The 14,141-nt window shown below is 32.0% G+C and overlaps 1 long non-coding RNA gene across 1 annotated transcript; it reads left to right on the plus strand.

Moving 5' to 3' along the window:
* Positions 1-9,481: 9,481 nt before the first annotated feature.
* LOC140441691 (uncharacterized) lies at positions 9,482-13,701 on the plus strand. Its single transcript, XR_011951025.1, has 2 exons — positions 9,482-10,116; positions 13,524-13,701. It is a non-coding gene; the product is annotated as an uncharacterized lncRNA (long non-coding RNA).
* The last annotated feature ends 440 nt before the right edge of the window (positions 13,702-14,141 follow it).

Here is a 14,141-nt window from a genome sequence, read left to right on the forward strand (position 1 = left end):
GGCTTATTTTAACAAATTAAATCATTTATTCACAAATATATGAAAAATAAATTTACAAAAATACTGTGATTTTAAGCTTATAAATATTTAAAATATCTTTTTTAAAATACCACATCAACAAAGAATTTTTTTTTTCAAAATGATTACAATTTTAAACAAATTTTTAAAACAATACACTGTCCTATGATTCGTTCAAACTTAGATTAGAGCTTTTTATGTTTCTCGATTTTACTATTCCAAAAACTGAATGCATAACTTTTAATTTATAAAGGTCGCAATATCTCCGATTCCAATCACCGAAAATTTATGTTTTTTTTCTCAATTTAGCGTACTTACATAGATTATCAAAATTTGATTAGTCAATTTGTAAAATGTATATTTAACCCAGTAATTTAAACAGTGTTTAAACACTTTTACACTTTTAAATAAATATTTATTTTGCAAAATTTTACTTTTCTCTTATTATTATTAGTAGAAAATAATATGAAATGTTAGGTGAGTTAAATATTTATTATAGTTATAAGTAATGTCTTCTATAACTAAATTTTACCAAAAAAATTATTTTTAATTTGAAAATCAAATCTATATGTGTTAATTTGTCTTAAATTATGTTTATTATTTTTACAATTACTTTTCTAGATCAAAAAACATTACAAATATATTTTGAACATATTAATTTTTTATAATTATAAATATAAAAATTAAAATCAAGTATGTAAATCGTACTTAAAATGTTAATTATAGATACAGAGCCGATACTAGAAAGTTTCATATTTTTATTAGTACCTAACGATGATCTAAACTCATCTAAGTGTATGTCGTTGTATTATCGCGCGTTAGTGATTTTCAATGTTTGCTGATGGCATATTGGTCTTTCACTATTATCATTCTTAGACTCTACTTAAGAAGGGCCTACTACTGAGCTATTGGTCGTTTTGCCAGTTCTTTCATTTATATCACCTAGCAGTACTACTTCTTTACAGTGGATTATTTGGTATACGAGGATATATTGATATTAAACTAGCCTTTGATAGATGGCGCTACTTGAAACCGAATGTTGACATTTGAAATTCATGACATGACGTCTGTTAAAATTTTAAGTTTTAAAAACAATAAGTTTGGTTTTTACAGCCGTCAAAAGCAAGCAAATTTTGTGTTTTCGGAGAAATGGAAGAAGTCGAGTATCGTTCGGTGATTAAGTTCCTCCACAAAAAGGGTAAAACGAATGTGCAAATCAAAGCCGACCTGGACGAAGTTATATATATATATATATATATATATATATATATATATATATATATATATATATATATATTATATATAATATATTTATATTTATATAGAATTCTTTTCTAGTCATGTATTGGACTTTAAGTTTTCTTCGTCTTTTTAATATACATGACTTTGTCTGTTTTTCAATGTGCCTCCAGTAAGTTGTCCTTTCATCGTTTTCGTGGTCTTCCTACTGCTGATCGTGTTCCTATTGGGAAACCGTCTCTTGCCGTCTTTACTACTCTGTTTATTGTCATTCGACTTATATGATCTTTCCATTCTACTCTTCTATTTCTTACCCAGTTCTTCTAGTTCTGTCCCATAGTGTCTTACCATTAATTTTTTTTTAACACTGCTGTCTCTAACATCCTTTTTGTCCTATCTGTGTCAGATCTTGTTTCTGCCGCGTATGTCAGTATTGGTCTGATGACTGTTTCGTAAATTTTGCCTTTGATCTTGAACACTTGATCTTCCACTTCAGTTTCGAGGTTTCTCTAGCTAGATAATGTGATGCCTAGATATTTAAATTCCATCACTTGTTCTATTATCTTACCTTCCAGCTCCAATTTACATCTTAGTAAATTTGCTGTTGTAACCATGCGTTTTGTCTTTTTGGGAAATTAACATGTTAAATTTTCTAGCGTTTATATTAAAGTGCAGCATACGTTGTAAATCATCTTCACTTTAAGAGAGTAGTATTGAGTCGTCGAGGATAGGATAGATGAGGCCAAAGAACTTTTAAATCAGCTCTACCTTTCCTCGCTAGAAGGGGGATTGAAAATAAATATATCTAAAACCCAGATGATGAAAAATCTTGTAGTCAGCGAAGATATATGCGTAGGAACAAGATCCATAGACCAGGTAATGGCCTATAAATACTTAGGTCATGAGATTCGCATAAGAAAAGATAACCAAACCGTTGAGCTTCTCCGTCGTATAAGACTGACTTGGGCAGCCTTCGACAAGCTGAACCATATTTTCAAATCGTCTGATATACCAATATGCCTTAAAAGAAAAACGTTTAATCAGTGTGTTTTGCCAGTGTTAACTTACGGTGCCGAAACGTTGACCATGACAAGGAAAACAGTTCAAAAGATCCGTGTGTGTCAAAGGGCGATGGATCGTGCTATGTTGGGCGTTTCATTACGAGACAAGATCCCAAATCGCCAGCTACGACAAAGAACAGGAGTGGCTGATGCAGTAGAGAGAGTAGCAACACTAAAATGGAACTGGGCAGGTCACGTGGCTCGAATGACAGACAATAGATGGACAAAGCGGATACTGGAATGGAGACCAAGAGATGATGCCTACCAAAGTAGAGGTCGTCCTCCAACACGTTGGACTGACGATCTAAAACGTTGTCATAGGAATTGGATGCAAGAGGCACAAGATCGAAATAGATGGAAAATTATGAGGGAGATCTATGTCCAGCAGTGGATAAGCGAAGATTGAATGATGATTGAGTCGTCTGCATAGCAGATTATTTTAAGTTGTTTTTCTCCCATTTGGTATCCGTTTTTAGTTCTTACTTCTTTTGTTGTTTCATCCATCATCGGGTTGAACAGTAGAGGACTTAGGGAATCTGCCTGTCTTATCCCATTACCAGCTTCAATAGAGTCGGTTAGTTCTTCTTCTACTTTTACATTTACTGTGTTGTTTTGGTAGATACTTTCGATCGTTTTAATTGTTCCTAGAGGTATCTCTCTTGCGTACAGTAGGTGGATAACATATTTTTATTTAACCCGGTCAAATGCCTTCTTAAGGTCTACGAAACATAGATATAACGGTTTGTGGTATTCAAATGATTTCTCTTGCACTTGTATCATTACAAATATAGCGTCGGTGCATGATCTTCCCGACCTAAAACCTTGTTGTTCTTCTGCTAGTGTTATAACTTCATTCAGTTTATTTGGTATTACTTTGGTTGTTAATTTTAGTGCCGTGTTTAATAAATTAATTCCTCTGTAATTTTCCGGGTCCGATTTGCCTCCCTTTTTGAAGAAAGGTATTACAATGCTTGATCTCCATTCTTGAGGAATTCTGTTTTGTTCTATTATTTTTTGAATTAGTTTTAACAGCTGTTTGATCTGGTCCTCCAAACTTGAAGAGTTTGTTGGGTATTATGTCCTCTTTTGGTGATTTGCTATTTTTTAATAGTGGTAATTTACAGTAGACTTTAGGTGAAACCTCTTTATTAAAACATACTACAAGTTAAAAAAACTAAATTATGCAATAAAGTTGTTGTATCTTTACAGAAGGCTTTTCCTTGTGATGTGCTACTATAAAACTAACAGAATAACTTAACATGACGACATTTCTGTATACATTTTATGTTAGTGTAACAGAGGAGCGAAGTAGAAAACTCATACTAGCGAAAAGCAAACAAAATAGCACCTTACATTGACCTATCTCTCTCTGCGAGAGAGATAGGTATGCTTATGCAACCCACATCACATTTTAGCATAATAGATAGAAATATTCCGTTTACACTCTCTTAGTATTTATTAAACAATCAACAGAGTTTACCTTACTAATAAAGAAGGGAAAAACCAAACTCCAATAAAAAACATTAACAACAACACTTGATTTCATTTGAACTTGGAATAACCACTCTAATCTGCGAAATTTTTTATGAGATGGGGTTATTCCAAGGTTTGTAATTCATTCAAATTACTCAAAATGTCAGGTTAACTTATTCTGCTAATTTTATAGCAGCAGTCTCACAGGAGAAAACTTGTAAAGGTACAGCAACTTCATTATATATTCTATGTTTTTTTATTTAAAGGCAGCCGTATCAACCATATTGGTTATTAGCGGATGAATTTAATGAAAACAATAATGATTACAAATAACAAATAAATAACATACTTATATGTGGTTCAATATGTTACAGTCTCTTAAAAATTTCACAATATTTTCACTGGCACACTCACTAAAAATATCCCTTATAACTGATGGAATTTTATTAGTTAGTCTTTCAGCACTATATTTGGGACACACCGTTAATACGTGTTTCACTGTTAACGGCAAAACTCGTACATTTTGGTTGAGGTTCCTTCTTCATGAGATATTCATGTGTGAGTTTGCTGTGTCCTAATCGGAGTCTGCTTAATACAACCTGAAGGAAACGGCTAGAGGCGTTGTTAGTCCATCGTCCAAAATTTGGTTTAATTTCTTCTAACTTTGAGGATTTTTTTCCCAACATTTAGTCCAATTACATATCAGCTTTTGTTTAAAGTACGGATTGAGATCTTCTTCTAATGGTTTTCTTATCGGTCTGATATTTGGGGAATTTGCTATTTCTCGAGCATTTTTATCAGCTAGTTCGTTTCCTTTAATGCCTATATGTGATGGTACCCACACGAAGACTAATGATTTGTTTTCCAGCTGCTGCATCTTGTTTTTAATTAATTTAGCAATCGGGTTGCAAGTGTACATTTTTGACAATATATGGAGGGAATTGATTGAGTCAGTAATAATAAGGAATTTATCTGGTTTCACTGTTTGTATGTGAATTAGAGCTCTCTATATTGCATACAATTCTCCAGTTATCACAGTGGAGTTTGTGGGCAATTTGAAACTTTTTATTGTGTCTCTTATAACAAATGATGATCCTACACCAGAAGTTGTTTTAGATGCATCTGTGTAAACTTCGGTATATTCAGGGAAAGAAGAAAGTATTCTATTATAATTGCTTATACATATTTGTGGATTAGTTTCAGATTTATGATATGATGATAGTTTTAAATTTAAAGTAGGCAAAGGTATTAACCAGGGAGGTGGCGTGTTTACGTTTGCTGAATGTGTTGAGGGATAGTTAAAAAATTCAATAGAGTTTAAAATGTTTTTGATCCTTAATTACAATGGTAAATGTGTTCTTATATTGATATTTGATAACGATGACTGAGTAAGAAAATGGTTGTCAGGTTGTAGTGATGATTGTTGTGAGACATAAGATAGACTAAGTAATTTCCGTCGTTCATATAATGAGGGCTCTCCACAACAATGCATTACGCATAATCTCTAGAGCTTATTGTATATTCTAGTTTCTTTAATTTGTAATATGTTTTTATAAAGAGTTAAATAAATTCGAAAGCTCAGCAAAACCTAAAGAGTTTTACTTAAAGGCCAATAGATGAATACAAACCCAAAATATCTATAAATATGTATAAATACTCACCTAGTCACTATTGTCATCGAATGCCATAGTCTGTGCATTTCGATGCGCATCGCCCCGCCTCGAATTTTCCCATTGGCTCTTGACCTGGAAATCCCTATTTATCGCTCGAACAGCGCATATAAATATTGGCGATTTTCAGGTCAGCCAGGTCAGTCCCTCACGGGCTCTCCGAGAGCTTAGTGCTCTCGGGGCTCTGCTTCCTGCATTTATTTACCATACTCTGTGGCTGAGAATTGTTTCAACTTAACTTGGTGTTTTATTTCGACGAAGAAATTGTCATGTAAGAAATATCTTGCCTTTTTCAAGGCAAGACACCGAAGATAAATATTTTCCAAGTCCATAACCCGAAAATGGACTTAAGTAGGGGAGCTCTCGACAGTATATTCGAAGCCCTCTACAGAGCACCCGGAGACAACAGAAGGTGGTTAGACCCTTAATTGTTCCCCCGAGGTTACACTATAACCCTATCAACCTTGTACTAAGGAAGCAACAAAACTAAGTGCTTCAGAGTGAGTGTCTTTTATTTTAGTCAAACTTTTGCCACATATTTTAAAGCTTTATTAAAATAAAACACACTTACTCTGAAGAACTTGGTTTTTATGTTTTCCTTAGTACAGGGTTGTTTCCGAGTTGCATTGTAACGATTCAAAGATCTATAGAGTGTAATTCCCGTATTTCAAAAAATCCTTTACTTGAATTAATTTTATTTAAATGCTTTTGTCAGACCCTATATAAACTTGAGATTTTCTGCGACTTGCAATTATTAATTCAAAGGAATGATTTTTGTAAACATTTCAAATTCTGCTTATAAGAGCATTTTAGTTCTCAGGCAATGGGATAAACAAAATTAAGAGTGTTTGTTTTGTTTGGTTCAAGTTAAGATCTTATTAAGTCGCTACAAACAATTATTGTTTCCCAAACTACGTTTTAGTTAATTATATCCGAATGGTTGGTAGCTATCACGACATGAATCTAACATAATTCTTTCGACAGAAAGACGACTTGGAAAATTCACATCCTCACTCGATACTAGTCTTTTGTGTAAAGTGTCACTTGTACAGTGTGTGTTCATCTCAGTCCACCAGGTTAGTTTTTATCAATTTTTATAAGGTTTCTTTTTTTTGTAACAATTCTTAGTGTAAAAAAACCAATAATTTTATCTCTGTTTGCTTGCGGAAAGAAAAAAAATAAATAACACTTTTGTCTATTTCACTCATATTTCTTCTGGTGGAACTTTGGTTTTGCGAATTCTGGATATATGGAACATTTACTTTACAAAATAGGATACAAAGAAATTTTGAAATTTCAATAATTTTTGAAAATAATGAATGCATAAACTAATAGTGGAGCATATACTTCACATTATCTCTTAACTAAACTCTGTGAGTTTTGGATCCAGAGACCACAAAGGCCTTCCTGTTCTTTCTGACCGACAAAATAATGTACAATCCAGATAAGTACCTCATTTTTTTATTTGGTTGAAAATCATCAGCATCAGAATTATAGAAGAAGTGAACAAAATTCAATTATATTATTTTTTTATAGTAAACCTGATATAATTATTTCCACACCATGTTAAATCATTTTGATTTAGTAATTTTTGTTTAGTTTTTTAAAGTTTGTGTAGAAATTATAATGCCTTATGAGAAAATATGTAAAGATTACTCTTTAAGATGCCGACTCCTAAACAAGAATTTAATTAAATTAAGTTAACTTATTACATTATATCCCAATTTATAAAAATATGTCAGAAAAAATATTATTGAGAAACAAAAAAATCCTTTGTAATTTTGGTAATGTTGAACTTTTAAGTATAAATAAATATTTAATTATTATACGCATATTGTAACATCTATATTTTGACATCATATATGTATGTGTGTATATTTTTGTATGTTTATGCTTATGTTTTCCAATTTTTCGAAGCGATAAACAAAAATATCGATGGCTCCCTTTCGGAAATAAGATTGTCATTTGTTTCTTTGTTTTTTTCCTTTAATATTTTTGGTTTGGCTTTGTTAGCTATTATCTTTCATTCTTTTATTTGCTTTCTCCTCCATTTTACTTTAGTTTGTGTAACAAAGGAAATAATCAAAGAACCACGACCACATCTCTTTCGATTCTAAGCAACGCGGCCCCAAATAGTTCTAGCGTTTGTGTTACACTTGTTAATTGGCCATAAAAATATAGCAACATGGTAACATTTTTATATTTTTGAAATCTTCCACAACGAAGTTTTTAAGTGTCACATCCTGTATATAATTTTTTGGTGCTCTCCCCACTTATGACGGTAATTTATAAAAGATTTATATCGGATAAAAACACCTGTTCTGACCTCATAGATATGTATATAGTAAGTTATTTCCATTCCGGTATCATTTATGAAAAAGTTATTTCATTTAAATAGTGCCTTGAAGTGAAACGAAAACAATGTCATTAGTGCCGGCAAAAATTGTTTTATTATTGTTTACCGTAACTGTTTTGATTACAAACATAAAATCCCAAGATAATTTTAACGCAAAAAATAAAGACCCTGACTATTGCCGCCATTTATGTTCTGCAGCGTTTTTTGTTTGCCACCCCACAGATTGCAAGGAGGGTCAAGTAGAGGGGTATAAACCCGAACTTTGTAGATGCTGTACGGAATGTTACACAAAATTAAGTAAGTCTTTCGTCCAGCCATTTTGTTTATATCAACACTTTTATTTTTTATCGTCTATGATTTTACTAAAAACAGATTATTCGGAGAATATATTGAATTATAGAGACATAGGTATACAGCGTTTTCTAAGCTACCTCCTTATGACATGGCTATATAATTGCCATAAAAATAAAGCATAAAAAAGCAAAATATTCAGTAACGATTTTTTTCATACTTATAATTATCATATAGCGACTAAAAAGCCAGTCACGATTGTAAGATTGGACTTCCCAGTATAGATTAATTAAAAAAATAAAAAGCTAATACAAAATGATATCGTTATTCAGTCGCTAAGAAAATGTCAACGCAAAAAGTTTGCACATTTTTGTTAATAACGATAATTATAACATGTTTCAAAGAGGTACAACCTTTAAATACAGAGCTCTATAAACCATGTAACAAGCATTCCTGTGATAACCTTGAGCTTACTTGCCCTCCATATTTGTGCGAAGATGATCAAATAGTAACTGTAATTCCTGAATATTGTAAATGTTGTCCAAGTTGCTTCAATAAATTGCGTAGGTATTTTTTTTTAGTTTTACAGTAATATGTCTATAAATTTTTTTAGTTCTATTTTTATAAGTGTCACCAAAATATTTTTTATTTCGAAATGTGTGTCTTAACTGCTAAGGGTCGTTGAAACAGGTATAAGTTTACATTTAAATTTTTAATACTTTACCAAAGAATATAGAGGCTTATAAGCGTCTATATTCTTTGACTTTACGTTGGGTAAAGTAAGGTTAGGTTAGGTTAGGTTACGTATATAGATATTACTTACATTATACTTCGTGGTATATATATTTTTTTAATTAAAATGTATCTTTGTATCTTTCAAAACGTTTAATATATTTTTATAGTTGCTATATTAGGCGTATGAATAGACGACGTGAACTCACAGAAATTGTCAAGAAGCGTAAAATATCTTGGACACATATTTAGACACGGCAGGTATAACTTCCTTCAGCTTATTAGAGAAGGAAAAATAGAAGGCAGACGCGGTCCGGGTAGACGACAAATGACCTGGCTGCGCAACATCAAAGATTGGACAGGATTAGACTTTCAAAGTTTAATAAGGAAAGCCCAAAATAGGGAAGACTTTGCAGAGGTCATCGCCAACCTTCGCTAAGAAGACGACACCTAAAGAAGAAGATAGTTGCTATTGGGGTCTTTTGGGCTGTTACCAAGATTGTATTCTCTTCTGAGCGTTATGTAGTGTTGACAATCAAGAAGTACATCTTTTATGGAAGTCGTGGTATTGCAGTACTGGCACAAAATCTGATAGCTGGAATTCATTAAGTATCCATGTGTAAGGCATGTGTGACCTATTCTCAATCGCCAAATAATAGATTTGTCCTTTCTTTACATTGATAAAAGCTGGTGGTAAGAAATGTTGGTTATAAAGCGTTTAATGGTATTACTTCTGTACAATACTTTCTTGGTATTTAAAAATTAAAGGTCCTTGACTATTTTATTTACTTAAAAACTAATTTGTGTAAATATTTTTACAGCCATTATTTTATACGATATTTTTTTTGCATTGACTATATTTTTATATTTAGGTATTAAAACTCAATTGTTTGCCATACAGTAAGAAGAATTACAAAAATACAAAAATCCCCTGATTCATCAATGATCCCGCACATTTATCGGACATATAATAATTAACCTTGAATAAATGATTTAAATTCTGTGTTAGCTGCCTCACATCAAATTGCCATTATCATAACCAGTATTGGTTTTGCAACAATGATTTCAATACATAAAAGTTTATTCTTGGTAACGCTTGTGATAGCACTTTTATCAATGGTTTTATCGGAAAATAATATACCAAACGAAGAATGTTCTTCTACTTTTTGTGATGATAAAAGATTTAAATGTGTAGCCTACGATTGTGGTGCTGATCAAATTCTAACCAGAATTCCTGAACTTTGCCGATGTTGTCCACGTTGTTATAATAAAATAAGTAAGTTATTTCTTTCTTTGAACAAAAAATAAAAATTAGTACATACTTCATTCTAAAACATTCTTGTTTTCGTATTATTTATAAAATATTTCATATTATATGCAGTGTGTATTGGGACAAAAACATTTTATAAATAAAATACTAAAACGCTGTGTTTTATATGTTTACAAAATAATCACTACAGTTATGTAGCTTTGTATCCTTTTTATCGATTTGATTTGGTCATCACCTTTCGATAGTAAGTTCTTCTGGTCCTTCTTCTTTCCTTTTTTGTATAGACACTATTTTTAATATGCCTATAGTCCATTTCCATCATATTGATAGCACATTATGTATGCAAATCCCTAAACTGTTGATACGGGTGAATCAATGAAAAATAGATATTTGTCAACAAGTTTACAGAAGCATATAGGAAAACTATTTTAAATTGAGTATGACCACCAGGTATAAAGGTTGAAGCAGAATAGAATACAATAGTTTTGAGGGTTACTAATCCCTAAATAAAGTTGCCAGTGTCGGAGTGATGGAGATTAACAGGTACTAATGAGTTTGCAAGAAATGTAAGATGTTTATTTTATTGGTTATATATAAAATAATTTGTGGCCGTAACAGGGGCCGATTTGTAAAAAAATGAATATTATTTTAATCAAATTCCATTTCAGATTCACTGCTTTCTTTAGAATCTAAGGAATCTTCAACTCCAATGTTAATTATTACCGGTTCCAGCATTGCATCAGTCATATTATCCAAATTCCACATTTTATTTTCTTCCTTGTGAGCATGACTAACAGCATTTTCAATTTTCTGGAGTTACTTTTGATAAGGAATGTTCTAATAATTGTTGTAAGTCTTCTAATTTAAAAGTTTTGTTGTTGCGTCCGACTTCACCCTTTACTTGAGACCATATATTTTCTATCGGATTCAGATCACAGTGGTATGGGGGTAAACGTAAAATAATTACATCACGGTTTAATGCCATGTCATCAATTATATATTTTTTATAAGCTGCTCTATGTTGCCTTACAATAGGTAATAATTCCTTTTTTGTCGAATTCTCCTTGTACTCAATTGCGTGTTTATCCACCATTCGATTATCTCTCCTCTTTTCCATGCCGTTGTTGGCAATTTTTCTGCTAGTCTGGAATGGTAACTAGCATTATCCATGACTATGACAGAATTTTTTGGAATTAAATCCAACATTTGCTCAAAATATTCTTCAAAAACGTCAGCAGTCGTTTCCTCGTGGTAATCTTTGGTTGATTTTGAGGCAAAACTTAATAATCCACCATTGACAAAACCGTATTCGTTTCCAATATGGGTTATTATGAGTCTGCGTCCTTTTCCAACGGGAATATTGTTTATTCCAGTAGATACACCTTCGATGAATGCCTGACGGGAACTTTTCACATTTGTATCAACCCATAGATATGGTACAGTATGACCTTCATTTAGCCAAGTCTCGTCCAAATAAAAAATTGTTTTCCCTTCTTCTCGGTACTTTTTAATAGTTCTTAGATAATCTCGTCTCCAACATACAATGTAATCTTTTTCAATTAAAACGGATTTTCTTCTATTCTTTTGCCAACGAAATCCCATCTCTCTCAATAGTCCCCATAATTTCTTGTTGCTTATGATTGGTAACTCTTCGTTTTCTCTAATTAATGTTTGGATTTTGTCCAATGTTGGAAATTCTTTGTTAAAAAAAATGAGTGGACGCTGCGTCTTATGATGTTTTTATGTATTTCTTTAATTTCTAAGGGTTTACTCCCTCCACTCTTCTTGGGAGATGAAACAGTTCCTCCTTTTCTTTCTTTTTGAAATGTATAAATTGTTGCTTCTCCGACCCCTGTCATATTTGAACACATGTTAACGATTTCACGAACATTACTTAAAGGACGTTGATGTACAAGTGCATCGTGTACATTTAATATTATATTTTTCTCTCTTAGACTGAAGGCACCTTTAAAACTATACTTAACCGGGATAAAACCTGTTGTCGACGTCATTTTTAAATGCAAATAACAAAATATCGACACCAAAAACGTAGGTAGGTAAGACATGAACAATGTACATCTACAAACTAAATGGAAGATGCAAACAATTTCTAATTTATATTATTGGCATAAGCTGTAATGTGGCATAAAAACTACTTAAACTATCATTAGTGAAGCCTTATCAGTAATTCCAGGTAATCGTTCAAAGTAGGTATTCTTTTTGTGTCAGGCGATAACTTGTATGGAAAACAATAATCACCTTTAAATTACTGTTTACATTAATTTATTTCGTGAAACATTGAATTCTCTCGTTAATCACCCGTGTATAATTAACAATAATCGTGTGGCATATATACCGACGTTTTTTTACGCACAAAAAAGGTATAGTGAGATTAGTGGACACTTATTATACAGAAGAATTTTTAAAAGATAATGAATTGTTGACGGCATCTTAAAATATTAATTTTTTTTATTTATTTCAAAACAAGTATAGGGTGACGCCTATGGTTTTTTGACCTGTTCAGGATTTGCATACATAATGTGCTATCAATATAATGGAAAAGGACTATACAGTAAGTTGTCTTTGTCATTTCTATTGAGACATTAGTATTGCATCGTCTGCGTTGCACATCATTATAAGTTATTTTTCTCCCATTTGATAAACGTTTTCGTTTGTACTTTTTTTATTATTTCATCTATGTTTATGTTCAACAATAGAGAGCTCACGGAACTCTCTAGTCTTATCTCATTGCCCGCTTTAATTAGATTAGTGAGTTCCTCTTCTTTTTCTTTTAATGTGTTGTTCTGCTATATATTTTCGAAATTTTGATTACTCCTAGAGGTATCTCTCTTGCGTACAATAACTGGAAAACGTCCTTTTTTTTGACTCTATCAAGGTTCACAAAACATAATTATGCCTGTTTGTTGTATTCTTATGGTTTCTCTTACACTTGCCCCATTATAAATATAGCGTTGGCGTTGATCTTTTCGACGTAAAACCTAGTTGTTCTTCTGCTAGTGTTACTTCCTCTCTAAACCATAAGGTTTATTTTTTAATATGTTAGTGATCAATACTTTCTTCTCACTAAGTGCTTCTGATACATTAATTATGTTATATTTGGGGTTTTCCCAGCCTTCTTTGTTATTATCGTCTTCTAATATTTTTTTCCGATTTTTATTTGTGGTGGTATCGCTCTCTTTATTATTACTAAATTGAAAGGACACTGCCTTTTAAAAACCCTGGCAAATCATAACAGCGAGAAGCTTTGTTTTGGCGAGAATGAGACAAAAATGTAACTTTTGACACCAGTTAATTTTTAATGTCTTTTATTTGTCATAATCTTATTTCGATTGGTCTATTGGTGACGATAAACTGTAATATTAAAATTATTTAACTATATTATCTTGTTCTAGATGCAGGAGACAAGTGCGGAGATGATGACGAAGCTATCTGTGATATCGGATTAACATGTAAAAACGGTGTTTGCCGGAAGTATGAAGCTGAGCCTTTGTAAAACTTTATATGCATTTTTTGAATACCTAACGAATAAAATCTGTCTGAATAATTTGAATAAATACTTTTAAACGTAAACATTTATTTTTTATTTATAAATCTCAGCGAGCCTTAAATACCTATAGCTGAAAAAGGTGTATTTACAGTTACAATTACTATTTTTATTGTGTTTTAATTATAAAAAATACATTCAATACAATACAAAAATACATACAATACATGGCGACCGCGATTCGACTCGCCTGACAGGCGAACAAACAAGTGAACCAGCACATACTGGTCGTGACCTGCTAGCGATCAAAAGAATTTGTGCAGCGTTCTGACGGCGATATAATTAGTTTAGCGTTCAGAACGCAACAGTTTACGTTTTTCGCTGGTCGCGTTGATGTAAAAAAAAAAGATATCGAAAAACTTATTAAAATTATGATATATTGCTCGACATGTCTCACCACGATTACAAGAACGTACATATTAACCCTTAACTACCATGGCCAAAAATAGTAACATTTGTACCATGG

Source organism: Diabrotica undecimpunctata, chromosome 1 (genome assembly GCF_040954645.1).
Source record: "Diabrotica undecimpunctata isolate CICGRU chromosome 1, icDiaUnde3, whole genome shotgun sequence".
NCBI lineage: Eukaryota > Metazoa > Arthropoda > Insecta > Coleoptera > Chrysomelidae > Diabrotica > Diabrotica undecimpunctata.